Raw genomic sequence first — 6,478 nt, 5'->3', positions numbered from 1 at the left:
GGACCCCGGCCCCTGGGCTGAGCCCATGGCAGTCGACTCCGCATGGGACCTGGAGAGGCAGCTGGGGAAGCAGCTCCTGACCCTCATGGGCCTGCCCCTTAGGGCTGAGTGTGCGGTGATTTTGTTTAACGTCCACCGGGGATGCACCGCGTTCCCACCGCGGCCTGGGCCCTGGCAGTCAGCGCCTGGCAAGAACCAGCCTTAATACTGGTTGTGGGGCTGAAGGGATGAAGGGATGCAATGAGGGCTTGGAGGACTCCTCCCCAGGAGGAAGGGTTACAGACAATGACATGAGCCTGAGAAGGATCTAGAGCAGGGGCTCCCAATCTCCTTTTGGCCACGCCCCACCTAAGCATCTCTCAAATCCTGATGCCTCCAGTGACATAGAATTCTTATTGAAAAAGTGACTCCTATGCACGTGGAGGAAGCCTGAAGGCCCATTAACTTGGTGTAAACAGGCTTCCATAGAACATGGCATCCATGAAAGAGTAAAATAAAAGAATGAAAGGACAGGTGACCTACTGAGGAAGAAGCACTAAGAAATTGTTAAAAACAATAATATGCCCCTGGCTGGTTTGGTTCAGTGGTTAGAGCGTTAGCCTGCGGACTGAAGGGTCCCAGGTTGGATACCAGTCAAGGACACATGCCTCGCTGTGGCCTTGATCCCGAGTGGGGGATGTGCAGGAAGCAGCCAGTCAATGATTCTCAATCATCATTGATATTTCTATCTCTGTCCCTCACCTTGCCTCTCTGAAATCAATAAAAATATATTTTAAAATAATGATATGAAGTGATATAAAAAAATAGCAAGTAAAGTTTCAAAACACAATAAAGCAGCAGTCGGCAACCTTTTGGACCTCATGGACCCCCTGTTGGAGACTGCTGTAATGGAGAACTAAAATGCATAAATGTGTCACAATATATGTTTATATTCTGTATATGAGGCTCCTAGGACCATAAGAAATGCACAAAATAATTCACTGTTAACAACTTATTCTCGAGATGCCCCCCTTCAACAGCAAATTGTCCCCCAGTGGGGCTTGACCTGCTGATCTAGAACCCCATGTCATGAAGGAGATGTTTGGGGTACTACATGCTGTGATAAAGGCACTAAAGTGCATCCTTTTCGTCTCTGACAGTTGCAAGTCTAAGACAAATAAGGAAAAGCACTTCCTGTTCATTCACCAGTTGGCTAACTGGAAGGCCTGGGAGTGAATCCATGTGGTCCCTCAGGGTCCCAGTCCAGCTGAGCCCCTAACTGGCAAAGCAGAATCCAGCAGCTGAGGGCTGGGGTGCCAGAAGCCAGTTCTGGAAAGTCATAATTCTAAGTTTCATCATAAGGTTGATGGAAACTTGGGGACTCAATAAGGGCTGAGTCACATGTTAGGAATGGCTAAAGGCATTTTCCCAAACCGAAAAAGGATGGTTGTTTGCTGCCAGGCAGCTCAGGGCATCTTAATCTACACGTGATTGCCTCCTACTGGCCAAACACCTGAACACCAAAGGCTATTCCTCATTCTGACAATGGACTCTGAAGAGGAAACCCTACCCTTTGATATGTATATCTCTACCTTACCTTAAGGCAAATTGTGTTAATAAAAAACGAGGGGTCCCAAGCCAAGACCGGTTTGGCTCAATGGATAGAGCGTCGGGGGACTGAAAGGTCCGGGTTCGATTCTGGTCAGGGGCATGTACCTTGGTTGCGGGCACATCCCCAGGGGTGTGTGTCCAGGAGGCAGCTGATCGATGTTTCTAACTCTTCATCTCTCTCCCTTTCTCTCTGTACAAAATCAATAAAATATATTTAAAAAACAAAAACAAAAAACAAGGGGTCCCAAAACAAGGGCAACTTGGTTTCTTCAGTCAAGCTCCTCTGCCTCCCTGCCCCAACATATGCCTTTCAAAATTATGTTTCATCTCTGGACTCTTCAGTAATTTACACACAGCCCCTTCTCCAGATTGCTGAACTCTTCCAGATGCCAGATTAAGAGCACGGTGCTAAATGGTGTCCAATGCCCGGCATTACTGGTGAGAGAATTCTCCCTGGGGCTGGGGCAGGGCCAGACCCGGAACACAGGACAGGGGCTGGGAGGTTGTGCCAGGGGAGCAGAATGTAGGGAAGGGGCTGCGTGTGGGGTGAGGAGTTTGGACTTTATTCTGAGGGGATGGTCTGGGGAGGCTTGGCAAGGCCGTTTCTTTGAGGGGTTCCTGCACGGTGGCGTCCATTAGTTCCGGAAATGTTTGGGTACCACAGGCCCTGAGGTGACAGAAGCAATGGGGTGACTCCTGGGAAAAGGCTCTCTCTTCTGCTGCCCTGAGGACCATCTGCCCCATCTTCCTGGATCACATTTATACCTGGCAGCAGCTCCAGCCTGACCTCTGGGCGGGGCCTCTGGCTCTAGCCTGACCTCTGGGTGGGGCCTCTGGCTCCAGCCTGACCTCTGGGTGGGGCCTCTGGCTCCAGCCTGACCTCTGGGTGGGGGCCTCTGGGCCAGACCAGGAGGCAGGCCAATGGGGGCTAGGTAGCACTTTAAAAAAAACACACAAAAAAAACCCCCACAGAGCTTAGTAAATTATTAAAGCAACTAGAGGCCTGATGCACGAAATTCATTCACGGGGGGAGGGGGTTGTCCCTCAGCCCAGCCTGCACCCTCTCCAATCCGGGACCCCTCGAGGGATGTTCAACTGCCCGTTTAGACCTGATCCTACCAGGACATCCCTCTCACAGTCCAGGACTGCTGGCTCCCAACTGCTTGCCTGCCTGCCTTCCTGATTGCCCCTAACCTCTTCTGCCTGCCAACCTGATCACCCCCTAACCTCTCCCTTGCCAGCCTGATTGATGTCTAAGTGTTCTCTTGTCAGCCTGTTTGCCCCCAACTTCCCTCCTCTGCCGGCCTGGTCACCCCTAACTTAAGGTGTCTAGACGTCCTGCTTTTGGACAGTCCCGATTTTTGGAAATATATTTCCAAAAATCGGGACTTTTTTAAAATGCCATGGGACGCAGGACAAATTGTTAAAAAATGGGAGGTCTGGTCACCTTACCCTAACTGCCCTCCTCTGCAAGGTTGATCACCCACAACTGCCCTCCCTTGCAGGCCTGATGTCCCTCCCAATTGCCCTCCCCTGCTGGCCATCTTGTGGTCCCAGTCTGGATTCTGGTCAAGGGCACATGCCCAGATTGTGGTTCTGTCCCCAGTAGGGGGAGTGCAGGAAGCAGCCAATCAGTGATTCTCTCTCACCATCTCCCCTTCCCCTTCCTTCCTCTCTGAAATCAATAAAACTATTTTAAAAAAGGTTTTAGCAAAATAAATGCAAAGATTATATTTTGAAAACTGCAAAATATTGTTGAAAGAAACCTAGTAACCAAAACAGTCTTGAAGAGAGTTGAAGGACTCACACTTATGAGTTCAGATCTTAAGCCACAAAGCTGCAGTAATGAAGACTGTGGGGTTAGGATAAGGATGGAAATATAGATCAGCCCTGGCCAGGGCCTCAGTTGATCCGAGTGTCATCCCGATCTGCCAAGGTTTCGAGTTTAATCCCAGTCAGGGCACATACAGGAATCAGCCAATGGGTGCACGGATAGGTGGAACAACAAATCGAAGGCAGCAGATTGATGTTTCTCTTTCATATAGAAATTTCTCTCCCTTATCCAAAATCAATTTTTTAAAAATTGAAAATGTTCATATCCCTTAAAATAAAGTAAATAAAATATTTCAAAGACTACTGGATATCTACAAAAAATTCATCAAAATTAAAAACTGCTTATATATATATATATATATATATATATATATATATATATATATATTTACTGATTCAGAGAGGGAGAGAGAAAAGCATCAATGATGAGAAATCACATCCCTGTTGAACCGCCCGACCACGCCCTCATTTACTCGCACTTTTATCTTATATACTGACTTCATTCTGAGCAAGGAAGCAAGTGGCCAAAGAAAGCTTGAGAACCGCACACGGCGCCGTTGTCATGGAAACACGCAGCTTCCAGCTCCCAACTACAACTCCCAGCGGCCCGCGCGGCTTCCGGCAGGCACAACTGTGGAAGGAGAGCTGCGGAGGAAGCGTGCGGCGCGGGACTCCGAAGCCGGAATCCCGAGCCCCCGGGCTACTCAGGTGAGCGGCATCTTAACAAGTGGGGGGCCGCGGGGCGGGTGAGGGGCGGGTGAGGGGCGGCGGGGCGGGTGAGGGGCGGCGGGGCGGGTGGGGGGCGGCGGGGCGGGTGGGGGGCGGCGGGGCGGGAGAGGGGCGGCGGGGCGGGTGAGGGGCGGGTGGGGGGCCGCGGGGCGGGAGAGGGGCGGGTGGGGGGCGGCGGGGCGGGTGGGGGGCCGCGGGGCGGGAGAGGGGCGGGTGAGGGGCGGCGGGGCGGGTGAGGGGCGGCGGGGCGGGTGAGGGGCGGCGGGGCGGTTGAGGGGCGGCGGGGCCGGTGGGGGGCGGGAGAGGGTTGGCGGGGCGGGTGAGGGGCGGGAGAGGGGCGGCGGGGCGGGTGGGGGGCGGGAGAGGGGCGGCGGGGCGGGTGGGGGGCGGCGGGGCGGGAGAGGGGCCGCGGGTCGGGTGGGGGCCCGCGGGGCGGGGGGAGGGGGTGTGAGGAAACAAAAGGTTTATTCTTGGGGTATGTTGATCTACAGTTGAGTTTCTGTATATTCTTTATTTCACACTGTGCTAATTTCTGACTGGTCCTTTTCCATTTTTTTGGCATTCTCATTAAGGTCCTTGAATATCTCACTAAGTTCCTCGGAGGTCTCATCAAGTTTCTCAGCCGTTTTTAGAAGATTCTTGAGTAACCTTATAAATGTGGTTTTGAACTCTATGTCATCCAGTACCGTGTTTCCCGGAGAATAAGACCTACTTACAGGTTTCCTCCTGAGTGAAATATAAGGCATCCCCCTGAAAGTAAGTCCCCCCTGGGCTAAACATGAGAGATTTGATCCACTGATTCTCCCATCCAAGAACTAACCAGGCCCGACCCGTCTTAGCTTCCGAGATCAGACGAGATCGGGCGCGTTCAGGGTGGTATGGCCGTAGATGGTCCACTGATTCTGAAAGAAATGGAGTCACAAGAAATTCACCAGGAAATTCAGGAATTGGATTGTTATGATGATGTTCCAGAAGATGATGACATGACTGTCATTGAATAAATGAGTAAATTCTTGATACTGTAGGATTCACAGTTTGTCTGGTTTGTGTTGACAACTGCCGTACTACCGTCCCGTATACAGGTAATAAATTTCCTTTATTTTCATTTAACATTAAATGTGTACCGTATTCTTCTTCATGGAAAAATAAGACATCCCCTGAAAATAAGACCTAGCACATCTTTGGGAGCAAAAATTAATATAAGACACTGTCTTATTTTCGGGGAAACAGGGTAGTTTGCTTTCCTCCATTTCTTTCATTCATGACATGTTTCTGTGTCTCCGCATTTTTAAAAAAATATATTTTATTGATTTTTAACAGAAAGGGAGAGAGATAGAGAGCTAGAAACATCGATGAGAGAGAAACATCGACCAGCTGCCTCTTGCACACCCTCTACCAGGGATGTGCCCGCAACCAAGGTACATGCTCTTGACCGGAATCGAACCTGGGACCTTTCAGTCCGCCGACCGTGTGTATTCGCATTTTTAAAAATATATATTTTATTGATTCTTTACAGAGAGGAAGAGAAAGGGATAGAGAGTTAGAAACATCAATGAGAGAGAAACACTGATCAGCTGCCTCTTGCACACCCCCTACTGGGGATGTGCTCGCAACCAAGGTATATGCCCTTGACCGGAATCGAACCCAGGACCTTTCAGTCCACAGGCGACACTCTATCCACTGAGCCAAACCAGTTTCGGCTGACTCCGCATTTTGACTGCTTCCCTGTGTTGATGGAATGACTTTGTGTGGTGGGTGATCTATAAGGGCCAGTAGCTCAGCCTTCTCAATCACCTGAGGTGGACGCTCTTGGTACACCCCTTTGTGGGCTGAGTGCAAAGTCTTGGTTTAGTTAAGCCTTGATTGTTAGTACACTGGGAGGAATTGACCTCCAGGCCAATTGGCTGTGAGGAACCGCTGTGTCTACAATGGAAGATCTGCTGCATTGTTGAGACTTGCTTATGGTGCAAGCCTTGTTTCAGTGGGGCTTTGGTGCTCACTGAGTCTGTTTCTTGAATGTGTCACTGATGGATGTGAGGAGTTGAAATCTGGTGTTTCACACTGACCACTAGGTACACTGGCTTCTGGACCTCCAATGGGGTGCAGGTCAGCTACTTCCTGAGGCCACCCTGCAGGAGCTACCTCTGACCCGGGCTGCAAGTTTGGTAGGTTAAGCTGCGATAGGGAGGGCCATTCATATGCAGAAGCAGCTGCTTGGTGTTTGGATGTGTTTGTAGGTTGTGCGGGGCGGGGTCTCAGGGCGTCATCAGGCTAGGGTGTGGCAAATAGCGATGGCTGCCAGCCAGCCATTCCTGCGCCTCCGACT

This window comes from Pipistrellus hanaki (assembly GCF_964339955.1).
Source record: "Pipistrellus hanaki genome assembly, chromosome: 3".
Taxonomy (NCBI): Eukaryota; Metazoa; Chordata; class Mammalia; order Chiroptera; family Vespertilionidae; genus Pipistrellus; species Pipistrellus hanaki.
Note: the sequence above shows the minus strand (reverse complement) of the source record.